Here is a 27,467-nt window from a genome sequence, read left to right as displayed (position 1 = left end):
ATCGTGTCGTCCTATGTATCAAACCGATGATCAGGATTAGATCACTTCCTGTGTAGGCACAGGGAGTTTAGTCAGGCCTCTCTTATCTTCCCACCACTGCAGAAAGTTATGTATTTTTCAGGGGGCTGTGTTGTGTTTAATCTGGACTGTATCTTGCCAAGTCAGGCTCTTTATCAATTTCAACTGATTCTCCAAGGAAAAGACGACCAGCTCTAAGTGTTAGCTACCCTCACATCCTCTGCTCAGAACCTCCACATTTGTTCTACATCCTCTGCTCAGAACCTCCACATTTGTTCTACATCCTCTGTTCAGAACCTCCACATTTGTTCTACATCCTCTGTTCAGAACCTCCACATTTGTTCTACATCCTCTCAAGACTTATTCCTGAGATTTTGGAGCTGTTGTTATTCTCATATTTTGTTTTAACACTGGATCAGTCAAATACCGTGTCAACAGAAAAGTCTAAATCTACATCTTATCTTTATATCTAAGGTATGTGAATAAGAGAAGTGCCTGTTCTGTACAAATACAGGATATGGGTGTTTAAGAAATACAGAGGCTATTCCCAGGGTAACTGATCCGGATCTGAAATCTTACCATAAAACAAGGCATTGAAGTGTCATATGTGTGTGTGTGTGTGTGTGTGTGTGTGTGTGTGTGTGTGTGTGTGTGTGTGTGTGTGTGTGTGTGTGTGTGTGTGTGTGTGTGTGTGTGTGTGTGTGTGTGTGTGTGTGTGTGTGTGTGTGTGTGTGTGTGTGTGTGTGTGTGTAGAAGCATCAATTAACAGTTTGTGTAGAAGCATCAATTAACAGTTTGTGTAGAAGCATCAATTAACAGTTTGTGTAGAAGCATCAATTAACAGTTTGTGTAGAAGCATCAATTAACAGTTTGTGTAGAAGCATAAGTAAACAGTGTGTGTGTGCGCGCTCGTGTGTGTTTACGTGTGCGCGTACGACCCAAAACGTCAGTGATTGTACGATGATTATTAGCTGCTAATAGTCCTTCCTTTCAAGGTCACTGTTCACATTATAGACCGATAGAACACAGACGTTATGACAACGCTTAGAAATCTGTCAGATGGCTAACTATGTTGTAATAGAAGCGGTTTTATTTGAATGTTATCTCAACAAGGAAACAAGCAAACAAGCAAACTCAAAGCAATTTGAATTGATATCGACAATTTAGTGGTATAATTCTCATGTTCAAATTGTTAAGCTACTGACACTTACCTAATGATATCACAGTAGGTGGTAAAGTGTCGCCAAGGCAACAGGCCGACTTCACCAGAAATAGCAGAGAAACGCACCTCTTCTCCTCCTCCTATGACTGACAGGAGAAAACAATAAAATGCCAAGCAGCATGCATAGTTAAAAAGGTGGCTTGCATTCACCACTGTGAGGGCTGTTGAACCCTGCTGTTCCTCTGTAGCTGTCTTAATGTTTTTCTCCTGTTCTCTTCTCGCTCCTGTGTACTCTCCACTGGAGGCTGTCCCTTGTGGCTGTATGGGGGGAGAGAGGAGGGAGAGAGGAAGGAGGGGGGCATCTTGTTTCTTTTTACAGGCCACTTTTATGATAAGATCAAAATTAAACATTGCCTCGGAGGCACAGAATAAATCTATAGAATACTGGAGATGTTCTGAAAGGGAAGGCATTCTTTATTTTCTCGAGTGTTGGCTATAAAAAGACAGAGATGGAGGACTGTTGGTCGTCGTGAGGTAGCTATGGAGAGCAGGTAGGTGACTTAACCTGTGTTGCTGTCTGCGTTAGACGGGGTCGGGGGGTTATTTCGTGGGAGGACTAGAGTCAGACACGACAGCTCAGCCAAGGAGAAGACAGAGGAGGAACACGCTGACCCACATCCCCATCATGCTCCACTCTGCTCTGCAGGAGGCCTTTTTAGAGAGGAGAAGAAGAGTCTCTTAACTGTGCGTCTTTCTCCTTCCTCTTGTGTCTGGCTTCAGGATGCCCCTCCGGCTCTTCCCCTCCTCTCAGCTCTTGCATCCCAGGGAGACGAGAGGGGAGAGGTGCAGTTAAACGGGCTTTGAGAATGGATGGGTATCTAAGTGGGCATGACCAGAAAAAATAACATCTGAGCATTCTGGGCCAAAGTGGAGGTGCCACTCTGCCAAATGCTTAGGGGCGGCCTGACACACTTAGAAGATGTGGGCTGAAGTGGGGCGGTCCATCTCGAACGACGCTCGTGAAAATCTTCAATCTAGGTCATTGCCACTGATGCATCGTTAACTGAAAGAGAACTTCAGACACACCTGGCCTTTACGGTGACTGCCTTTTCAATAGATGTAACGTATCTGCCGAGAGAAGTCAATCGTTTGCCTCTGAGACATCCCATACTTTTGACATCAGTGAGTCAAATTGGAGGGTTCTGGACGGGAGCAAAGTTCAATCCCAGAGTTGACTGGCTTGTATTTTTCCTTTCTAAACTGAATATTCCCTTAGAAGAAGCCTGAATAGAAAGAACTAATCACTCTGGGTTTGTTGTGTCTGATGTTACTCATCCCGACAGCTGCATCTGCAGTCATTAAAGTGCTTCAAGGTTGATGAAAATTTTGGAGAGCTTAGCTCTCCATACCGCTTAGGGTCATCGTTGACAAGCTGCATACTGCACATGTCATAATTAATAAACATAATTTTTTTAACTATGAAAATCCGGTGTTTCTATGTCAAACGTTTGTGTTATTTTTCAGTCTTCTGTATTGTATATAAAGTGTAATATTAGGATGCAAACTCATATCTGACATGGTACAGGTGTCTTATTTTTTAAAGCTCATAACCATGTGTGTGAGGTGTATACTTTTGTTTCAAAGTAGATTTGTTTAAACCTACCAATAATCACTCTGTGTGACCCTGATTCAGCCCACTGTGGTAAAAGGTTTTAATCACAGTACTGGGAATTACAGTACAAGCTGTGTTCTAGTACTGACAGTTGATGTATAGTGCATCTAGGGAGGATGGACAAGAATAATGTAGAGCTTGTCTTTAGACTCTACATGTACTCATAATGATATAGTCATAAGGCAGTATAATCATGGTTGGACACACATAAAGACTCATCAAGTCTCATAATCCCGTATACCAATAGTCCTAATGCATTATAAGCATAGTTATAGACACACATAAAGACTCATACAGTCTCATAATCCCGTATACCAATAGTCCTAAAAAATTAGAAGCATAGTTATAGACACACATAAAGATTTCTTCACATTTCATGATGACGACGCAACGCTCTTCATTCTTTCTCACTCTTCTTTATTCAAACAGTTGCATTTCGAAACGCAACACAATGCTACGCTACACTACACTACATTACATTAAGCAACACTACACTACAGTACATTACGCAATGCTACGCTACACTACATTACACAACATAACATAAATTGCCTCAAAATCTTACAGATGTAGGATCTCAATTTGAGCCAGTTTGCTACAGCAGGAAATGTATCCTACAGCAGCAGGATATGTATCCTACAGCAGCAGGAAATGTATCCTACAGCAGCAGGAAATGTATCCTACAGCAGCAGGAAATGTATCCTACAGCAGCAGGAAATGTATCCTACAGCAGCAGGAAATGTATCCTACAGCAACAGGAAATGTATCCTACAGCAGCAGGAAATGTATCCTACAGCAGCAGGAAATGTATCCTACAGCAGCAGGAAATGTATCCTACAGCAACAGGAAATGTATCCTACAGCAGCAGGAAATGTAAATTATTATGTGGATTATTTTTGTAGGAAAAATCAAGTCTGAAATTTCAAAGTGGAAATTACAAACTTCAGAAGCTTTTTAAACCTCAAATACACCACACGTTTTCATATCCTACATGGCTGGAAACTTCTACTACAACAGGATGATCACATTAAGATCCTACATGTGTACAATTGGCAAGTTGCCACTCCTGCACATTGTTTTACAGTGTTTCCCAGTTGGTAACACACATTTGCTGAAACTACATCTTAGGTACTCAAAACTCTAAACACAAAACAGTTAGCCAATTTCCCCAAAAACCCTCAGACATATTGCAAAAATGAAACACAGCAATCAATATCATGTACTCCCTGCTCAAAATGAAACACAGCAATCAATATCATGTACTCCCTGCTCAAAATGAAACACAGCCATCAATATCATGTACTCCCTGCTCAAAATGAAACACAGCCATCAATATCATGTACTCCCTGCTCAAAATGAAACTCTCCATTCAAATGACACACACACATCAAGTGAATCTAACTCAGTGACAACAAAGATCACACTAATGTGACATATTCAAACCACTACTATTAGAACCCATTTCACTGGTGAGGCTGGTTGTTATGCTGTATATCGTTTGTGTGTTTACTCAAACAAGAAAGAAAAACAAATGCAAAAAATGTCAGTTTTATATTTCAACATGACTCAATACATGTCAACCAGCATACTGTAAGCACACACACAGTAAAAATGCAAACATACAGTAAATATTTTTTGCATATGCAAAGGAAGAAAAATACTACTGTATTGTATGTTAGTTAAATTGTACGGTCTAGATACAAAAATCTAAATCGTAAGTCAAGAAACAAATACTGCATTGCGAAAACAAAATCAGTCATGCCTGTTGTTTTGGTCTGGCCACAGAATGTTATCAACATCACAGGCGTTATTCTCCTTGGTCAGACAGTGGGGGAAATGTATTTTGGCTTGACTCATCCATCCCTGACAGGACTCTGCTGGAACGTCACCACAGGCATCCTTTATTGCCTGGAGAAGGGCCAGATGGAGAGATGGAGATGGGCAGTGTCGTATGGTCCAAGGGTGGCATGGAGGTGGAGGACCTCATTGTGGCTCATAGCTGTGTATACGATGACATTTCCCCCGCGCTGGCCAGGTACCTCAATGTGGCACGTTGACCAATGATGTTCCTTCCTCTCCTCCTCGTCTTCGCTGAATCCAGCCTCATCTATGAGTATGAGTTCCTGGGGGATGGGACTTGAATCAAACTCTATGATTCTCTGAAATGACAGTAAATACTGTAATTGCTGTATAGTAAAGTTCACTGGCAGCATCAATGAGTCTCTAATGTTTCAGGAGTGTAATACTATACTTACTTGCACATATCGTACCGTTTATCCTTCACTCTTTGGGAATTCCTTTCAAATGGGTCTCTGTAGATGTGCTTCATCCGGAGATGGTGTTTCTGAAGGATGGGGGCTGTGGTTGATAATAAGCTCACTCTGACGTTATGGAAGATGGCAGGGTTTTAAATAATCTGCTGTTGGATTTTCAACTACCGTTTGTACAATGACAGCCTCCTGTTGGTCTGTAGATGCGTTCTACCACCCGTGGTGGTTGTCTTTCAGTTCTACAAAAACAAATAGCATACAGTACAGTTTTCCACAATTGTTTACACACGTTTGCTGAATCTTTGGCCCATTTTCCCAAAACTCTACACAAAACACAAAACCACAAAATGCTAAACTCTACAAATCTCTAGAGAAAGCAAACACTGCATTCAAAACAGTTTAATTTCTTTACAAAATGTTTTTTTTTTGCATCAAAATGACACACACACGTCAAATGAATAGATCTGTCTACGAACCAACAACACACTGATGTGCTCAACACAAAACACTACTATGAATATCCCATCAGTAGGTTTAATCCTTTTCAGTGTTACACTGTAGCTGGTTGTAAAAGATTGTTACAGTAATGTATACCTACTTAAATATACATAAATAAACACACCCAAATGCAATAGAGTAACAAAAACATTGTCATGTATTTCCAAAATGCAGTATTTTGAACACTTGTGTTTTGTATGTAACACTTTCTATACCCAACAGGAGAAAACCAGGAAAAACATTCAGTGAGATAAAAGGTTTTCAGTACAAAAATAAAAATGAAAGTGGCTCATTCTTTCAAAACTCTAAACACAAAAAGACAAAAGCACATGCAAAATGTAAGAAAAAAGACATTAGACTGCATCCAGCCTCCTATTTTGGTCTGGCCACAGCACCTCATCTACATCACAAGCCATGTTCTCCCTGGCTAAACAATCTTCTGGAGTGACGGATTCGAAAGCCCCCACATCAACTTCACCACATGCATCCTCCATTGCCTGGAGAAAAGGCATGTGTGCGAGGGTATGGTGATCATACACCTTCCATCACCATGCTGAAAATGGGGAATATGATGGTAGGTATAGAACAATACATTGTGGGTGGTTAATGAACCAGTTGTGGACCAGAGCAGCCTGGTGGAAACTCACGTTGTCCCAGATGACAACATACCTGGGCTGCTCTGGTCCACCCCTCTGCTCGGCTGGAATGAGGAAGCCATGTAGTGTGTCCAGGAATGTGATGAGAAGGACGGTGTTGTAGGGACCAAGGTGATGGTGATGGAGGACGCCTCGCTGGCTGTGCACATGGTGATATTCCCTCCACACTGTCCAGGGACATTCACAATGGCATGGCGTCCATCAATGTAAATATAAACGTACTGAATTGCTGCGGAATCCAGCTACAAGACTCTCTGAAACAGACAAGACAATATGTGACATAGACCAAGAGCAGTCAATATGGTGAAGCACAATACACTGGATTACAGTACTGTGATGTGTCTATACAGTGCTGATATGATAGTAAATTCACAGTATAGTACTTACTTGCACATATTCATAGTGCTGTTCTTTAACTCTCGGGGTGTCACTTTAATGGCACCTTGTAGACCTGTTTCATCCGGATTCGGTTGTGCTGTAACACACGGTCCAATGTAGACAAGCCCACCTGGTGAATGTTATGTTGTCTGCAATCATGTGGTTCTGGATTTCCCGTAGTGTAATGGTATTGTTTGCCACCACCATGTTCACAATAGCTGTTCTGGTGTGAACAGCCGGTGTCTTCCACCATGGCCTGACCGTCTCTGTTCTGGTGTGAACAGCCGGTGTCTTCCACCATGGCCTGACCGTCTCTGTTCTGGTGTGAACAGCCGGTGTCTTCCACCATGGCCTGACCGTCTCTGTTCTGGTGTGAACAGCCAGTGTCTTCCACCATGGCCTGACCGTCTCTGTTCTGGTGTGAACAGCCGGTGTCTTCCACCATGGCCTGACCGTCTCTGTTCTGGTGTGAACAGCCGGTGTCTTCCACCATGGCCTGACCGTCTCTGTTCTGGTGTGAACAGCCGGTGTCTTCCACCATGGCCTGACCGTCTCAGTTCTGGTGTGAACAGCCGGTGTCTTCCACCATGGCCTGACCGTCTCTGTTCTGGTGTGAACAGCCGGTGTCTTCCACCATGGCCTGACCGTCTCTGTTCTGGTGTGAACAGCCGGTGTCTTCCACCATGGCCTGACCGTCTCTCAGTTCTGGTGTGAACAGCCGGTGTCTTCCACCATGGCCTGACCGTCTCTGTTCTGGTGTGAACAGCCGGTGTCTTCCACCATGGCCTGACCATCTCTGTTCTGGTGTGAACAGCCGGTGTCTTCCACCATGGCCTGACCGTCTCTGTTCTGGTGTGAACAGCCGGTGTCTTCCACCATGGCCTGACCGTCTCTGTTCTGGTGTGAACAGCCGGTGTCTTCCACCATGGCCTGACCGTCTCTGTTCTGGTGTGAACAGCCGGTGTCTTCCACCATGGCCTGACCGTCTCTGTTCTGGTGTGAACAGCCGGTGTCTTCCACCATGGCCTGGCCGTCTCTGTTCTGGTGTGAACAGCCGGTGTCTTCCACCATGGCCTGACCATCTCTGTTCTGGTGTGAACAGCCGGTGTCTTCCACCATGGCCTGACCGTCTCTGTTCTGGTGTGAACAGCCGGTGTCTTCCACCATGGCCTGACCGTCTCTGTTCTGGTGTGAACAGCCGGTGTCTTCCACCATGGCCTGACCGTCTCTGTTCTGGTGTGAACAGCCGGTGTCTTCCACCATGGCCTGACCGTCTCTGTTCTGGTGTGAACAGCCGGTGTCTTCCACCATGGCCTGACCGTCTCTGTTCTGGTGTGAACAGCCGGTGTCTTCCACCATGGCCTGACCGTCTCTGTTCTGGTGTGAACAGCCGGTGTCTTCCACCATGGCCTGACCGTCTCTGTTCTGGTGTGAACAGCCGGTGTCTTCCACCATGGCCTGACCGTCTCTGTTCTGGTGTGAACAGCCGGTGTCTTCCACCATGGCCTGACCATCTCTGTTCTGGTGTGAACAGCCGGTGTCTTCCACCATGGCCTGACCGTCTCTCTGTTCTGGTGTGAACAGCCGGTGTCTTCCACCATGGCCTGACCGTCTCTGTTCTGGTGTGAACAGCCGGTGTCTTCCACCATGGCCTGACCGTCTCTGTTCTGGTGTGAACAGCCGGTGTCTTCCACCATGGCCTGACCGTCTCTGTTCTGGTGTGAACAGCCGGTGTCTTCCACCATGGCCTGACCGTCTCTGTTCTGGTGTGAACAGCCGGTGTCTTCCACCATGGCCTGACCGTCTCTGTTCTGGTGTGAACAGCCGGTGTCTTCCACCATGGCCTGGCCGTCTCTGTTCTGGTGTGAACAGCCGGTGTCTTCCACCATGGCCTGACCGTCTCTGTTCTGGTGTGAACAGCCGGTGTCTTCCACCATGGCCTGACCGTCTCTGTTCTGGTGTGAACAGCCGGTGTCTTCCACCATGGCCTGACCGTCTCTGTTCTGGTGTGAACAGCCGGTGTCTTCCACCATGGCCTGGCCGTCTCTCTGTTCTGGTGTGAACAGCCGGTGTCTTCCACCATGGCCTGACCGTCTCTGTTCTGGTGTGAACAGCCGGTGTCTTCCACCATGGCCTGACCGTCTCTGTTCTGGTGTGAACAGCCGGTGTCTTCCACCATGGCCTGACCGTCTCTGTTCTGGTGTGAACAGCCGGTGTCTTCCACCATGGCCTGACCGTCTCTGTTCTGGTGTGAACAGCCGGTGTCTTCCACCATGGCCTGGCCGTCTCTGTTCTGGTGTGAACAGCCGGTGTCTTCCACCATGGCCTGACCGTCTCTGTTCTGGTGTGAACAGCCGGTGTCTTCCACCATGGCCTGACCGTCTCTGTTCTGGTGTGAACAGCCGGTGTCTTCCACCATGGCCTGACCATCTCTGTTCTGGTGTGAACAGCCGGTGTCTTCCACCATGGCCTGACCGTCTCTGTTCTGGTGTGAACAGCCAGTGTCTTCCACCATGGCCTGACCGTCTCTCAGTTCTGGTGTGAACAGCCGGTGTCTTCCACCATGGCCTGACCGTCTCTGTTCTGGTGTGAACATCCGGTGTCTTCCACCATGGCCTGACCGTCTCTGTTCTGGTGTGAACAGCCAGTGTCTTCCACCATGGCCTGACCATCTCTGTTCTGGTGTGAACAGCCGGTGTCTTCCACCATGGCCTGACCGTCTCTCAGTTCTGCAGAAGATACACAAATATATGATTGGTTACAGTAAGACAAAATAGTCTATTTTCTTTCAATATGAAATGACATTACTGTAACATTGACCAACAATCACTGAGTAACAGAGGCCTACTGATATGTCAGACTGCAGTATACATACATAAAGAGCATAGTGTAGATGGTAGGTAACTTATTGGTTGTCATTTCTGAATGAACGGCTAATCGATGCAACCGTGTAGCGGCTCAGGTTGTGCTGAACTCTCTGCTCAGCCTCCCTTATACTCAATCCATGGTTGAGCACATGGTCAACCAATGTGGTCCATCTGAGACAACTGTCCTTCCTCGTCCTCGCTCTCCTCTTCCTCCTCTTGCTCTCACTCCTTCACCTCTAGCTCTTGCTTCACCATTGACTTCCATTTCCTCCAAACCAGGAGAGCTCATCTGTGGCCTTTTCTAGTGCTAAAGCTCTGATTTCTAAGTGAACATTTCAGCAACTAGTGTTTACACCTGTGAGGAGTGGGTGTTGCCAATTGGTGTATAGAGCTTGGCATTGTGATTGGCATGGCTTTCCAAAGGGACTAAAGAGATTTTCATTTTGAATGTTGTGCCTACCTCCTCTACCTCCACCTGCACCTCTACCTCCACCTCTACTCGCACCTTTACCTCCACATCCACCTTTACCTCCAACTCCACCTTTACCTCCAACTCCACCTTTACCTCCACATCCACCTTTACCTCCACATCCACCTTTACCTCCAACTCCACCTTTACCTCCACCTCCATCTCTACTCCCAACTCTACCTCCACCTCCACCTCTACCACCACCTCCACCTCCCCCTCCTGTGAGGAGTGGGTGTTGCCAATTGGTGTATAGAGCTTGGTATTGTGATTGCCATTGTTTTCCAAAGGGACTAAAGAGATTTTAATTGTGAATGTTGTGCCTAATGTAGAGAACTGTCTAGTGTTTTACAAAAAGTGTAAGTGAAAAAAAGTGAAAACTGAGTGTAAAGCAGGAATTGTGCTTGCAATTTTGCAGACTTGGTTTAGTCATTTGGTATATGAGTTTCAGGTTTCAGTGATTGCGTTTCAAGTTCCAATTGGGAAAAACTGTAATACAGTATACACAATACACATTTGATTTGATTTGATTTGACAAAGTAGAAAAGCTCCCAGTTTCAGGCATTCAGCAATACATGAAACATTGACTCTGCTTCCCCTTCTAGTATGTATTGGAATCTACAGTCTTTACTGTGCTTTATGTTGCACTACTGTCAAGTAGTAAAAGTAGTAGAGAGATCCAATGTTTACAGTACATACCTGTTCTCATTTTGGAATGATGATGGATTCTACGGTGAAGCTGTTCAGATTGGGCTGCACTCTCTGCCTCTCTTAAGGTCAAACTGTGGTTGACCACATGGTCCACCACAGTCGCCCGAATTTCCTCAGAGATTACTCTCCCTGTTCTTGGTCTTCCTCTACCTCCACCTCTACCCCCACCCCTATCCCCACCTCTACTCCCACCTCCACCTCTACCTCTATCTCCACCTCCACCTCTACCTCTACCCCCACCTCTACTCCCGCCCCCACCTCTACCTCTATCTCCACCTCCACCTCTACCTATACCTCCATCTCCTCCTCTATTCCCACCTTTACCTCCACCTCTACATCCACCTCCACCTCTACTCCCACCTCTACTCCCAGCTTTACCTCCAACTCCACCTCCATCTCTACTCCCACCTCTACCTCCATTTCCACCTCTACTCCCATCTCTACTACCACCTCTACCTCCACCTCTACCTCCACCTCTACTCCCACCTGCACCTCTACCTCCACCTGCACCTCCACCCTCACCCCCATCTCCACCTCCACCTCTACCACCACCTCCACCTCTACCTCCACCACTAACTACACCTCCACCTCCACCTCCACCTCTACCACCACCTCCACCTCTACCTCCACCTCTACTCCCACCTTTACCTCCACCTCCACCATACTGAAGGTCTGATTACAAAGTGAACATGTACGCAGTTAGTGTTTGCACATGTGAAGAGTAAAAGTGATCAATCGGCAATCTGAGTGTAAAGCAAAATATGTGCCAGTAGTATCACAGATTTGGTGTATGGTTCTGTTATTAGAGGGTTGGATCATTGTTCCTCATGGCCAGTTTCAGTGGGTAAACAATTGGGGAAAAAATGTAACATAAATACTCAAAAAAAGAGAAAAAGGTCAAAGAAAAAGTCAAAGTCCTGTGGAACAAAATGTTACAATATATCTGACCAATATGTATGGCATTTATCTGAAGCTCTTATTACAGCACAGCGAGTGCATTTAAAAAATATATACATATATATATGGTGCCAGCGGGAATCGAACCCACATTTCATCACTTTTCCTAAAGCCCTCACTTACTTTATAGTGGCTTATAAGTACTCTATAACACACCATAACAAAGATTATGATGCAGTAATAATGACGTTCTGCTCATTGACAAAAATGATAGAAATGCATCACGCTGATGGTCATTCTAATGCTGTATGATCCTCGAGGAAAAAGTGACCAGCAGTTATCAAGCATTATGTTGCTGTACATTATAACTCATTATGATTATACTTATAATGCATTAGGACTATTGGTATACGGGATTATGAGACTGTATGAGTCTTTATATGTGTCTATAACTATACTTATAATGCATTAGGACTATTGGTATATGGGATTATGAGACTTAATGAGTCTTTATGTGTGTCTATAACTATACTTATAATGCATGAGGACTATTGGTATACGGTATTATGAGACTTAATGAGTCTTTATGTGTGTCTATAACTATGCTTCTACTTATAATGCATGAGGACTATTGGTATATGGGATTATGAGACTGTATGAGTCTTTATGTGTGTCTATAACTATGCTTCTACTTATAATGCATGAGGACTATTGGTATATGGGATTATGAGACTGTATAAGTCTTTATATGTGTCTATAACTATACTTATAATGCATGAGGACTATTGGTATACGGTATTATGAGACTTAATGAGTCTTTTTGTGTGTCTATAACTATGCTTATACTTATAATGCATGAGGACTATTGGTATACGGGGTTATGAGACTTAATGAGTCTTTATGTGTGTCTATAACTATGCTTATACTTATAATGCATGAGGACTATTGGTATACGGGGTTATGAGACTTAATGAGTCTTTATGTGTGTCTATAACTATGCTTATACTTATAATGCATGAGGACTATTGGTATACGGGATTATGAGACTTAATGAGTCTTTATGTGTGTCTATAACTATGCTTCTACTGCATTATGACTGTGTCATACTAGTACATGTATAATGCATCATTATGCATATAGGCTTATGACCATCTGTCATGAAGAAACCTCCTCCTGTCGACCAGTACTGTTGCATGTAGAGTTCATAACATGCTGGTTGTATTATTCAGCTTTACTCTATTTGCTGCAGCATAGAAACAGCAGCGCCCGCTATGCTTAAGCGCACACTACAGTAGCTCAGTGCATGTGGAAGAAAACTACCCGTACGTGTCATTTAAAGTACAGGCCCTGACACCATCAATCAGCTTCATGTAAACCTTTTGAATAGCAGCTGTTAGCTGAATTTAAATAGAGTGTGCAGAGAAGATGGGGTGAAACCTGGCAAAGGAGCGAAAACTACAGCGCAGTCGTCATCTGATGGAATCAGGGACCTGTATGATGTTTTCACCGGTGCCATTGCATTGCTGACCTACGGTTACCAGAGCTGCACATCTCACAGACATGAAACCATCAACGATGTGGCTCAGAGGACGCTTCACCGTACACTATCGTATCAAGCATCGGCCATGCCCTGTGATAGGCTAAACCAAGTCGCTATTTGCCACTTGAGAGATCGAAACAGAGGGGTGTTGGGGGATTTAAACGAGACACAAAGAATAAAAGAAAGCTAAACACTGGAATCGCCCAGAGACGTCAAGACATCATACCTCTTCTACTCTCCTCCATTAATATTCTATCTGGACACTTACACTGCCTGCTACACTGTTGCTACACACCTCCAACATGCTGAAGAGATTATGTAAAGGTACTATGGGGACTTCCTGGAATGGGCCAATTAAAAAACAAGAGGTTGGCATAGTGACGTCCCTCCGTGGCCCTGGGAGTCATCTTCATGACAGCTCCGCTGAATACCTTGACTGAACCTCATGATGTATAATTCAGTCGACACGCAAGGGATCTGAATAAGACTGGCTAATGATGTTGACAACGGTGTCAAAACCCTGAAACTGATTAGTATTGCCATGCAGGGCTCCCTCTGCTCCATATCACGGAAGGACATCTCTAATGGTAGGCTAGTCAGATACCTGTTTCAGGATCGGGAAATGTGGGAGAGTGTTAAATTGTGATGATGAGCTGGAACAAATGTTGTTGAATTATTCAACAAGATTTAGACACCCATGGAGGCAGCAATGTAGTATCATTATTATTGATGAATATATTGTTTTTACCGTACATTGCTTGCTGCTTTCGCTATTTCCCCAAAGAGAGAGCTTTTGTCTAAATACTAAATGATGCGAAACCCTTAGCATTCCATTGATATAATAATAATAATATATTCCATTTAGCAGACGCTTTTATCCAAAGCGACTTACAGTCATGTGTGCATACATTCTACGTATGGGTGGTCCCGGGAATCGAACCCCATTGAGAACCAACCATCGTTTCCTATCGCTTTATCTCTGTCACCTCCACACACATCTTCATCCACTGATGAGGAAATGCAGCTGTGGTGGGATGTCTCCCTCCAGCTGAGCCATGGCCAGAGAGACGCCCCCGTCGCCTGACATGACACTTGGACATTTTCCGGAGTGTGTTACAACATGACCCGGCTGTCTGGTCCTTCTCTGCGAGAACCCAGCAGGGTGTTTTTTAAATCTCCCAACACCCCTCTGTTTCTATCTCTCCCTCCACACTCCTCCTTGTATGGCCCTCCATAAAAGACACGACTTACAAATGGAAGCTCCCGCTGCCGCAGACAGAACGTTTGGGTTGATTTGTGCCCAGAACTTCTGTCTCTCATCCAGAGATTGTGCTCTGCTCTCTGTGGATTCACACTGTTCCATGTTGGCTGCAATATCTTCCTCTAGAAATATAACAATCCTGTGATATGGTATAACATGGTGTGGTATCATATAGTACAACAGTTATTTGAGGTGTGTGTTACAGAAGCTGAAAGATGTTGATGGTGATATGTCATTGCGTTGTGTAATGGGTTTAGTATTGCCACAGTATTGGCACAGGTGTGTGCCAAACTAATGAGCAGGACGTAGCTGGATCGTCCCTGCAATCAGAGAGGAGGTTGTGTTCTTCTGCCTCAATAACTGCCGGACATCCTGGACCCGCAGATGAAATAATCTTGTAATTAGGGGTAAAATCAACCGGCTTGTGAATTCCCTGCTCCTGTCTTGTGTGTTGTGTGTGTGTGTGTGTGTGTGTGTGTGTGTGTGTGTGTGTGTGTGTGTGTGTGTGTGTGTGTGTGTGTGTGTGTGTGTGTGTGTGTGTGTGTGTGTGTGTGTGTGTGTGTGTGTGTGTGTGTGTGCGGGGTGGGTGGTAGGTGTTGATGCATCCATTTACAAATCTGTGTCTTCTCAAGTAGACCTGGTTTATAAAAAGTGGGCTTGTGGCTCCTTACTGTATCATGAATTATTGCTGGGATGGTTTTCCACGGTTAACCTGTAACACTGAACGCAGGATGTGTAGAGCTTTCTAGCCTCTGGAACCTTGCTGTACAGTAGTTACCATAGTGATGTTATTGCAGCTTCACAATGTGCATTATTATCTGTATGTATGAACTCTGTGTGACAGCTTCTGCAGCCTCAGGTCAATATGCTATTTGTGGAGAGTTGCGTATGTGAACTGTCGATACATATTATTCTATTCAACAAATATGAAGTACTGTATTTCAGGGTAATATGAAAAAGTGAGCAAAATGGGATAAAACAAATGTTTAATAAGCGTTTGCAAATGGGAACTTTAGCAGTATATAAACCAGAATTCCCAATCTAGAAAATAGAAACAGTTGCTGTTACTCGTATTCATTCCAGTCAATGTGCCCCCTGTCTCATCAGAAACCACACAACACAGACCCTCTTCCCCTTTCACCCTGCGTTGTCCAGAAGTATCAACCGGCCTCAAACCTGCACAACTATCCCCACACTAGGAGAAGGAGAGAGAAAAAGGGCCTCAAAGCCGTGTTTGTCCACTCTCCATTCATGAAGAAGTCACGTTCCCTGCCAGGCCTGTATGACAGAGAGAGCACACAGTGCAGAGGTTCTGTCTGAGGGGGCCTTTCTTTCTCTTAAAGCCCCCTCATCGAAATTCACCTCACAGAGACAGGGACTCAGAGGCCACCGCCTTGACAGGGTTGCCCAGTCCTGGGGAAATCAAACAAGGCCCATAGGGCTTTGGTCAAACGTGGTGCCCTATATAAGGAGTGCCATTTGGGACACAGCCAGAACCAATTCTGCTGGGTTCACAGGGAAGTCTGCATCCCCATCAACCTCTTAGTCTGTATGAACATACCTTGAGAACTGGGATGAATACCTCGTCGACCAGACAGGCAGGTGGTTCAACACCAGGGATTGAGATAGCTGATTTAACATGACAGTGTCAATGTATTTCAGGATAAGGCACAGCTGGAGAGTGGAGGAAAATAACTGCAGATGTTACTTGGGGACACATGTACTCCATCTGTGTTACTTGGGGACCCATGCAGTCCCTCTGTGTTACTTGGGGACACATGCAGTCTATCTGTGTTACTTGGGGACACATACAGTCCATCTGTGTTACTTGGGGACACATGCAGTCCCTCTGTGTTACTTGGGGACACATCCAGTCCATCTGTGTTACTTGGGGACACATGTAGTCCATCTGTGTTATTTGGGGACACATACAGTCCATTTGTGTTACTTGGGGACACATGCAGTACCTCTGTGTTACTTGGGGACACATGCAGTCCATCTGTGTTATTTGGGGACACATGCAGTCCATCTGTGTTACTTGGGGACACATGCAGTCCCTCTGTGTTACTTGGGGACACATGCAGTCCATCTGTGTTACTTGGGGACACATGCAGTCCCTCTGTGTTACTTGGGGACACATGCAGTCCCTCTGTGTTACTTGGGGACACATGCAGTCCCTCTGTGTTACTTGGGGACACATGCAGTCCATCTGTGTTACTTGGGGACACATGCAGTCCCTCTGTGTTACTTGGGGACACATGCAGTCCCTCTGTGTTACTTGGGGACACATGCAGTCCCTCTGTGAATTGCAATTTGTGGAATAAGTTACGAATTTGCAGTATGTGGAATATGTTACGAATTACAATTTGTTTCGGCTAACGTTAGCTAGGGGTGGCTAACACTAACGTTAGCTACGCTAGGGGTTAAGCTAAAAGGGTTAAAGTTAGTGTTAGGGTAAGGGTTAGATAACATGCTAGTTGCAGAGTAGCTAAAAGTAGTAAGTAGTTGCAAAGTTCTGTATCGCTAAAATGCTAAAGTTGTCCTTGATGATATTCGAACACGCATCATTTGGGTTGCTTGACATAGATGCTAATTTGAGTGTTCCGGATTTAAGTTTACTATGTTATGTCTAGCCTATGAAACCAGTCTGAGGTACGTAAAACGTAAACACTGAGATATTACATGCATGGATTGCATTTAAATGTTATAAACCAGGCTACATAAAACCAGGCTAGTGTATCACCCAGTGAAGTTATCATTTGATATTGTTCAACGTATCTGTGTGTGTGAAAAATCATATATCACCATTAGGAGGCCATATGCTATGTGTTGACTTTTTGGGGCATGTCCAACTCCAAACGCACATTTCTCACCTATGCCATGGGTTCCCAAACTTTCAGTCAGGCCCCCTTCCAGCATTGGGAACCCCCCCCACCCCACCCCCAATAGACATGACAAGAGGGATACTGATGATGCACTATTCAATTTGATGCACAAAACTGATGATGCACTACCCAACCTACCTCTCACGCGTCCCACAGTTTGCGATCCACTGGCCCATGCAAAGGTGGCTAGATAGATACATGTAGTAATAGTGGACGGTTGGTCTGGGTAGTGTGAGTCTGATCATTTTTTCCATTGGGCGGCAGTACGTCTATCTTTAAACTTGAGAACTGCATTGCCTACCGGTCCACATAGTGACTGCGGTCTAGCGAGGGCAGGGGAATGAATCTGGTGTCTGGAAATGCACCACTAGATGCAAATTAACTGCAAGGCAAATAGTATTCAGACCTGTATGTATAGTTTCATATTTGGACTGTATGCACATCTGTTTTCTTCATCCACGGAATTTTCCCCCCGGTGCGTCTGTTGGTGCACGAGGACTCTGCGCGGGCTCTTGGACTTGGAGGACGGATCCATCAAACTCGGATTGTGAGTGTTCGCATAGCGGTACACTGAAGGAAAACCTAATCGGATGTGGTATTACAGAATACTTGTGAAATATAGCCTACATTATAGATAGCTCTCTGCCGCGCTGCAGCCTGTGAGGACCGCACGAGTTTTTTTGGGTGGAGAAATTGTGTGTTTCGCAGCGGAGAGGTTTGGGGGACTATTTATAACCAAGGATCGGCAGTCTGGAATGTTTGATTTTCTCCTTCATTATATGTCAACCTTTTTCTCCTATCAGAGTAGATTTCCCCACCGCCGCGGGTCTTAATGTTATTTTCAAATTGACCCTCTGCACCTTTTTTTATTCGGCACTGAAAAAAGCATATGATATGCATATGTTCTTTGGATTAGACCCCGCTGTGGACAATTTGGCTTTTGCGTGAATGGGATATCTGTGTATTAGACATATTGTTCAACGACCTTTGTATAAGGAGACGAGGCGTGTTATTAGCATTACCCTACACCGGCATTGTGATGGTGAGCTTTTATGATCGGAACTGACAGCGGAATAGGATCATTTTGGAAACTGCTTGTGGGTAAGTTAATATGTTTTGTTATCAGTGCAGCGATGTAAAGTTTCTTGATTAAAACATTTAAATGTACTCAATGCAACACATTGGTTCTATGGTCTGGAGGCTATTCTACCTTCTTACCATGAAAAACATTCCGATTTTTTGTGAAACCTGAATGTTATATGTAGCAATTTGAATGAGCCCCTTCCATAGTACCAGTGCCTTTAGTCCCGCGAGTGCTACACCTCGCAGCAGTTTATGGGCATTGTAAGGAATGTTCGTTTCTACAGCTCGTTACGCATAGATTCGTATGCGTTGGGCACTAGAGCACTCTTTGGGGATGTTTGAAATTGTGTAATGTTCATTGCGCATAGGCTACATTTCGCTGCTTGATAAGCTTACTGTAATTGATTTGAACGTTATTTATATCTGTTAAAAGTTGTTACTCGGTGAAAATAAATGTGCACTGCAGCAATGGCACATTATCGCTGAAAAATAGAAAGATTTTATGGCAAGAGTGAAACGATCATGTCTCTGATCATAAACGTGTGTGCGTGCATATATGTGTGTGTGCGTTCGCGTTAGTGCGTGTTTGTGTGTGTCCATGATGGAGATATATATCTATTTTTTTAATGAATGCTCATTGTATGCAAACCGTTAGCTGTAGTTGTGTTACCTTTAATATATTTAACAAATACGACATTTCAACAGATAGGGAATTTAAGATATAGCCTGGTTAGACTATGGCGTAACGGCAGGTTGCAAAGTTGTGTGGCGCTAGAAAGATGCGTGTGTGCATCCTCAACTGCAGACGGTGAACTAAATCCCCAAATCATTGGAAGACGCGCGCGGCATTGATCTGTTCGTTAATTTGAAGTGTGCGAATAGGTCACCAGTGAATTCCACCTTGAAATGAAAGTGACAGACACATAGCTCAGGAAAATTACGATTTGGATCTTGGATTGGCCACTAAACCATTAGGTTTTAGCCACTGTGCCGACAATGCATATGGGCCGGTGAAAGGATCATGGATGCACCGTTTCTCTCACATCCCAGACCCCACAAAAGATGACAAGGTCGACATAAGCAACATTCAAGTGCTGTTTAACCCGTGGTGCTGAAATGACAGCTCCCAGAGTCGACAGATTGAAGAGAAGAGCATTAACCTGGGGTGTAATCATTAGTCCAAACCGTTGCAAACAGTTTGGACTAAAGCAATAGTTTCTATTGGACAAATCCAGGCAGGTCCCTCCCCGTTTGGTTCCGTTTGGTTCCGTTTGGTTCCTAGTGAATACACCCCTCCCTGCATGTGTAGGTTACAACACAGGTGTCTGCCTCAAGCAGACCTACTGCACCAAAACTGTCAAATGAACTTTATTTGGCTGGACATGCAATTTTGCTCTAGCTGAGCCTATATCGTGTGCAGTCAATATGTATGCCAAGTGTATATTGAAACCCTATCATCAATACAGGACCAAGGGAGAGAAATGAAGTTGCTCAAGGCACACAGGACAAAACGATTTATCAATGCGTCTCCTGCTGATTTCACTCAATTCCTTTGGGTTGATTCAAACACAACAACAATGTTGCAGAAGACAATGCTTCTTAACCCGCTGGGCATACACTGGTTGAATAAACGTTGTTTCCAAGTCATTTCAATGAAATTACGTTGAACCAACATGGAATAGACATTTCATTGACGTCTGTGCCCAGTGGGAAGGAAGGCCCTGTGGTCAGATATTGAGCTGGCTTGAATGCTTCTCATAGTCATTGATATAGAGATTTGACAATATTGAGATTATAATGATGCATCCATTTCAATTCACAATGTGATGCAGGTCATGGTCCTGCATTAGTTGCCTTTTGTCACATTAACATGCACATCATTCAAATATCATGTGCATTTTTAATACTGTATGTCCAGTAATGACACAATAAGCATCCAAATGTATGATTTGAAGGACCACAAGACAGCACCGGAGATTTCCGGGCTCATTATGACATTGGTTGCATGCATTCTGGTTAGCAGCTGCATATGTTCAGGGGAGCCATCATAACCACTGATCTCCTCCTTGATTGATACTTTTCATTTTCAAGGAGCTGTAACCGAGGCTCCTCCCCCAACCTGCAGTCAAGTGGCAGAGAAAGAGAGTCAAAGGCTTTCAGATGATGGAGTTCATTAATTTTGTGGGAAATAAGAGTGTCTGGCTATGGAACATTGGCTCAGTGCTGAGGAGTGATTGGAACTATTGGTTAGGATTTGTGAGGGAGGCACTGACTGAAGGGGCGCCTTTATCGTTGTTATTAGATTACATTAATAAGACTCTGATGGAAATGAAAGAACACTGTCGTTGAGGGGAGAAGGAATGAGAGAAGGAGAGAGAGAAGGGGGAGAGAGAGGGAGCTAGGGAGGGTGAGCGATGGAGGGATTGAGAGGAGGGATGGAGATAGAGGGAAAGAAAGAATGTGAGAAAAGAGAGAGTTAGGGAGAGAGCGAGACGGAGAGGGAGGGAGAGGGAGAGAGTGATGGAGAGAGAGAACCAATAAAAATTGTCCACATGTCATTGGATTTAGGTTAAAATTTGGGTTAAAAAAATCCCTCCAAGCAGTTTTCCACGTTGTTTCAATATTTTCTTTGGTTTAAATGACTTGTAAACAATGTTGATTCAACCTGTTTTTGCACAGTGGGTTGTAAGCCAATAGAATACACTATTCACTGTAGGTACAAAAGTATGTGGACACCCCTTAAAATGTGTGGATTTGTCTATTTCAGCCGCATCCGTTGCTGACAGGTGTATAAAATTCAGCACACAGTCATGCAATCTCAATAGGCAAACATTGGCAGTAGAATGGCCTCACTGAAGAGCTGTGACTTTCAACTTGACTTTCAACTTGACTTCCAACAAAACAATTAGTCAAATTTCTGCCCCGGTCAACTGTAAGGGCTGTTATTGTGAAGTGGAAACATCTATGAGCAACAACGGCTCAGCCGCAAAGTGGTAGGCAACACATGCTCACAGAACGGGAGCGTCGTCCTTGGTTACAACTCTCACTACCGAGATCCAAACTGCCTCTGGAAGCAACGTCAGCATAATAACTGTTTGTCGGGAGCTTCATTAAAATGGGTTTCCATGGCCGAGCAAGCCTAAGATCACCATGCGCAAAGCCAAGTGTCGGCTGGAGTGGTGTAAAGTTCGATGCAATTGAATCACGCTTCACCATCTGGCAGTGCGACAGAAGAATTTGGGTTTGGAAGTTGCCAGGAGAACCCTATCTGTCCCAAAGCATAGTTACAACTAGAGGTCGACCGATTATGATTTTTCAACGCCAATACCGATACCGATTATTGGACAACCCCCCAAAAAAGTCGATACCGATTAATTGGCCAATTTTTTTTACATTTATTTGTAATAATGACAATTACAACAATACTGAATGAACACTTATTTTAACTTACAATAATTGATATTTAACTTGTAGTTTCAGTGAAGGGAAATCTTTCAATGACATTCTAGACTATTCTGTGCTTCCAACATTGTGGCAACAGTTTGGGGAAGGCCCTTTCCTGTTTCAGCATGACAATGACCCCATGCACAAAGCGAGGTCCATACAGAAATGGTTTATCGAGATCGGTGTGGAAGAACTTGACCGGCCTGTAAAGAGCCCTGATCTCAACCCCATTGAACACTTTTGGGAAGAATTGGAACGCCGACTGTGACCCAGTACTAATTGCCCAACATCATTGCCCGACCTCACTAATGCTCTTGTGGCTGAGTGGAAGCAAGTCCCCGCAGCAATGTTCCAACATCTAGTGGAAAGCCTTCCCAAAAGAAATCTTGAAAGAAATCCAATTCTCTAGATGAGTTTTCAGCCTCTTTTCCGCCCAAGTATTTTTTGAAAATCCTAGATCCACATTAAAGCAATCAGAGGCTATTGATCTGACACTGAGCTATTTATTTTCGCTGGCAGCATTCTCTCCATGTAAAGACATGTTTGATAGATCAGGTAGATTACTAGATGTCCAAGCGTCAGTCACTAAGACCATAGAACATCTAAGACAAGGCAGCTGTATGAATACAAAGTCACTGTTTCAGCCTGTCTGTACTGTCACATTCATGCTGCTACAAGTCATTAGATATATCTTTCTGAGTAGCAGAGAGGGAACTAAAAGGAACCCTTGGAAATCATCTGAACTGACTTTGTTGGAGGGATGTAGTCTTTATAAAAACACTTGCGCTTCAAAATAGGCCCCTCTTTACAACTGTGGCCCTACAGCTCTCCACTGCTCTTCTCAAAGCCCTCTGTCAGATTATCATTCAGTGGAGGCCAACAGCAAAACACATTTTCTCTCTTATTTCTTCAGGCGAGCTCAGATCGAGAGAAACCCCCCCACCCCCCATCTCTCTACAGAAATGAAGCTATCCAAGCTTCTATCTATCTGTCAGGTAGGCAGTATGAGTGTATGGTACACATCCAACCATGGAATCAGCGGCTTGACTTTATTTAGCCTTTGAGTGTTTTGGCAGCCTTATCATAACAGAGACAAGCTAATGTAGCTACATGAAAGTCGTAATGGAATCGTTTTCCAACTGTCTGTTTATATTGTAGCTCAGGAAACGTATGGAAACCTCCCAGAGGAACTGCTAGAAGATGAAAAACTGGTCAATTGTTTCACACACTGAAATAAAGATTGAAGCGATGAAAGTGTAGTCCCACTCCCCACAGATGAAATTGCATTCTAAGGTGTAATCAATTTTTTCCTTCCTTCTATCTATTTTTTTGAAAGCTTGAGGCAAGGAAAATAAAAAGCTGATGGTTTGTCAGTGATAGAGCGTGCAGTTTAGGATCTGACCTGGATGATGGAATTAACATGTTCACCCCTTTCCCCCCAAAGCCTGTTTCCCTGCAATGTTTGTATGTGATGCTAAAGGAGCCTAGACTGCTTAGAGGATGAAGTCGATGTGTTTTAGATATTTGGGAGGTAGGCGTGTGAAAGGAGATAGAAAGTGTCACGCAGGTAAAAAGCAAAATGGGCAATTTTTCCTTCAATTTCTCCCTTCTCCATTTGGAGTTCTGCTGGCCCATTCATGAAGACTCCGTAGTGACACACAGCGCATTACCACAGAGATAAACCTTCCCTCACAATCTGCCTGCGTTTAAAAAGAACAAAGACCTTGGATATGTTGTGCTGTATGCTGAATGTCTCTCCAATACAGGAAGTAGAAGACAACATCCACCGACTCAGCGTTCCTGACCAATGATATATCCTCAAGAGAGAAGTGTCCAATTTCACAGAGAGTGTATGTGTATGTATTTACATGCCGTTTCTTAAAGAATCCTCATTCACAACACTGTGTTGTTAATTTCATGTATTTTTCACCCGAGGCTAGTCAATGACAAAGGGGAACACATTATTGTAGTTGTGTTGCTAAATAAACACCAGAGCTGTGGTCTAGATGTGAATGTCGTATTATTTATCGGCCCTTTTTTCTCTCCCAGAATGCTGCTGCTGTGTCAACTGCGAAGCCATTCCTTGGTGAGAGCCAGCGTTCTCCGTGAGCCCTCCACATATGCCCAACAACCCCAGCGAGAGTGGCCCTCAATAGGCCCTGATTTATTGGGTCACTTTATGAGAAGGGCCTGGGGAGTTGGCTCTCCTTGTCCTCCGATATTGAATCCCGCCTTCCTCACATGGAGTGTTTTTTCCCACATTGTTTTTCAATGCAGTAAATGTGTGTTGTTCCTGTCATGCTCTCCATGGTGACTAGACCCCTCCCTTCCAATCCTCCTTATCCTATCAGTTTAGTCTTGATTGCTGGTGCTGGCTCCATTTCAGGACAGGGGGCCACTCAGAGATGATACAATCAGAGCAGCAAATAGTAGGCAGAGGGGGTACTGATAGGAAGGAGGGAGCGATGGAGGGAGGCAGGGAGAGCGGGAGAGAGAGAGAGAGAGAGGGAGAGAGAGGGGGGAGATCGAGAGAGAGTGAGAGAGAGAGAGAGATGGAGAGGGAGAGAGAGAAGGAGAGAGAGAGAGAGGGGATCGAGAGACAGAGGGAGAGAGAGAGAGAGAGAGAGAGAGAGAGAGAGAGAGAGAGAGAGAGAGAGAGAGAGAGAGAGAGAGAGAGAGAGAGAGAGGGAGGGGGAGATCGAGAGAGAGAGAGAGAGAGAGAGAGAGAGAGAGAGGGGGGATCGAGAGAGAGAGAGAGAGAGAGAGAGAAGAGAGAGAGAGAGAGAGAGAGAGAGAGAGAGAGAGAGAGAGAGAGAGAGAGAGAGAGAGAGGGGGAGAGAGAGAGGAGAGAGAGGGAGAGAGAGGGAGAGGAGGGAGGGAGAGAGAGAGGGAGGGAGAGAGAGGGGGATTGGGAGGGAGAGAGAGAGGGAGGGAGAGAGAGGCGGATCGAGAGAGAGGGGGTGAGATTGAGAGAGAGGGGAGAGAGAGAGAGATAGGGAGAGAGAGAGAGGGGGGATCGAGAGAGAGGGAGAGAGAGAGAGAGAGAGATAGAGAGAGAGAGAGGGGAGAGAGAGGGGGGATCGAGAGAGGGAGAGAGAGAGAGAGAGGGGGGATCGAGAGGGAGAGAGAGAGAGAGAGAAAGAGAGAGAGAGAGAGAGACATGCTGGTCTGCAAATTCAGGTCTATAGTAACTCCAACACAGTTTTCCCTCCCCACTCCCTGGCTCTTTCAGCCGCAACACTTGTCTGGTTCTTTGGGTTGACCTTTCAGCAGACAAATTGACCTTTTTTGCCTTGGGTTCTTACTGTGTCTTTTCCCTCTGTTTTCTATCTAGCGAGCCATTGAACCGGTTGTTAGGTGGCTGGTCTGCTGGAGTTCTAGTTCCGTGTTCCGCTCCCCCCGGGGCTATACCCTCTGAGACCCTCATGTGACTCCCTTGTGGTTCTACAGTGTTTTGGCTCATTAAATGTGAACGTGAGGGCAGTGGTTCAATAAGCCTCCAGTTTCAGGCATGCTTATCTTCATCCAGTTGAGGGAATGGGGGAATTGTTACATGTGTGTATGTTGAGTAACAACCCTCCATTTATGATTACATGTTAATAATGAAGACCAGTGAGTCCACTTTCCAGCCATGCTCAGAGGAAGCTGGGATTCTACCATGGGAAGCCTCACAATGTTACAGGATTGTGTAATGCATATATATTGGTATCATTCAACAGAAAAGTCATCTGACAATAGAAATTAGCTTTAGGAGCTATTGTACTCCTAGGAATGGGACCTATTCTTGTGCTGTAGTACTGTAGCCAGCCAATTTGACAATTCACCGCCTCTCGCCCTATCCCTCCTCCCACCACCCTAACACATGCAATCTACTGCAGTCATCAGTGTGCATATCCTTTGGAATAACAGTAGTAGAAGTCTGTTTCACAGTTCACCAGCTGCTGTGTTTCAGTTTCCTCCCCAGCAGATTGAGTTGATCCTACTGATGGATGATGGAGCAGTACACCAGCTCTAGAAGACAGCCTTGCATCAATCATCCTGGCTTCCAGCTACTTCCTCCTTGGCCCTCGTCCCACCTACCTGCCTGCCTGTCAGCCACCCCCCCCTCCTTTAATGAGTGGAGAGGAGGGGTGGGTGTCTCCTCCCAACTAGATTGGCCCTCAGTAGGGAACCGTGTCAAGTCCCATTTGAGTGGGATGATTGGATCTGAAGAGGTTTCTCTTGGTGTAGTGTAGTGGATGGAGGGGACTTTGGATGGGGGATCAAATGGAGACAGGTGACTGCTGCTGGATAGGTTGGTCTCTCTCCTTTTCTAGAAAGGTTTGCAGAACTCTGGAGAAATGAAGTGCTCTTGTACCCTATAATATCTTTCTTTGTACTGTTGACGGATCTCAGTGGAAGTCATCTTCTACAATATACTATATTTATTTGTACTGTTGACATAGTTATCTTATACAATATGAGAAATAAAGTTATCTTATACAATATCATAGCTTTCTTTATACTGTTGACACAACAAGAGAAATGAAGTTATCTTATACGGTACGGTTTTCTTCCGTTGAAGAAGAGGAGGACCAAAATGCAGCGTTGTTAGTGTTCAACATGTTTAATAAGGACAATAAACGTGAACACTACAAAATACAAAACAGCAAATGTGAAAAAACCGAAACAGTCCTATCTGGTGCAATGACACAAAGACAGAAGACATACAAACTACCTAGAAAGGAAACAGCCCCATAAACATACAGAACCCCTAGGCCAGACAAAACACATAAATCCACCATGTCACACCCTGACCTAACCAAAATAATAAAGAAAACAAAGATAACTAAGGCCAGGGCGTGACAGTATGATATCTTGACAGATCTCAAGATAAATGAAGTTCTCTGATACAGTATAATATCTTTGTGCCGTTGACAGAACTCAAGAGAAATTAAGTTCTCTCATACAGTATAATATCTTGGTACTGTTGACAGATCTCTGGAGAAATGAAGTTCTCTTAAACAATATAATATATTTCAATGTACTGTTGACAGATCTCTGGAGAAATGAAGTGCTCCCTCCTATAGAATATAATATTATTATTTGTACTGTTGCCAGAACTCAGGGGAAATGAAGTTATCTTATACAATATAACATCTTTCTATATACTGTACTTTGCTCATGGACAATTATATATGAATCAACATACTTGTTTAGTGTGGTGAGGTCTCTTGTAGCAGGTTAAGGTTTATGGAAACTGTGATTTTGAGGTTGTAAACTATGTCTGAACAGCTCTGTCATTTCCATGTCAATGGGTTGAGCTGAGTCTTGCTCAGCAAGGGGAAAGAATGGGCCATAAAGCCTAATGCATTGCCTGAATAATGCAGGTGTGGAATTTCAATAGTGGGGCAGCGAACGAGCGGTCTGAGCTGTACTGTGTGTTTGGAGGAGAGATTTGAGATGGATGGCTTATCTTTTATTAAACATGCGGTCGGTGTGGAGGGGAGGCTACAGTACTGACAGAAGCTCTGCTTTCCCCTCACTCCTCCTCTTCTCCTCCTGGGGATGATTTACCCCTCCTCCCTTCTCTCTCTCTTGTCCTCAGCAGCCTCCGTTTTCATCCCCAGAATGGGGCTACAGCCGGGCTCTCCCCTGGACCCCTGAGCCCCCTCCGCCG

The 27,467-nt window shown here is 44.6% G+C and overlaps 1 protein-coding gene across 5 annotated transcripts in view; it reads left to right on the top strand.

The window, feature by feature from the left end:
• Positions 1-17,508: 17,508 nt before the first annotated feature.
• Positions 17,509-27,467, top strand: part of LOC118374172 (interleukin-1 receptor accessory protein-like 1) — a 433,725-nt gene continuing 423,766 nt past the window's right edge. For 4 of the 5 annotated variants that reach the window (XM_052499788.1, XM_052499786.1, XM_052499787.1 and 1 more), the window contains exon 1: positions 17,509-18,382. The gene's annotated coding sequence lies outside the window, so the exon portion shown is untranslated. The remainder of the gene's footprint in view (positions 18,383-27,467) is intronic. The other variant, XM_052499785.1, reaches the window with a different exon arrangement.

The sequence above is a fragment of the Oncorhynchus keta genome, chromosome 37, assembly GCF_023373465.1.
Source record: "Oncorhynchus keta strain PuntledgeMale-10-30-2019 chromosome 37, Oket_V2, whole genome shotgun sequence".
Taxonomy (NCBI): Eukaryota; Metazoa; Chordata; class Actinopteri; order Salmoniformes; family Salmonidae; genus Oncorhynchus; species Oncorhynchus keta.
This window is presented reverse-complemented; position numbering and strand designations above follow the sequence as displayed.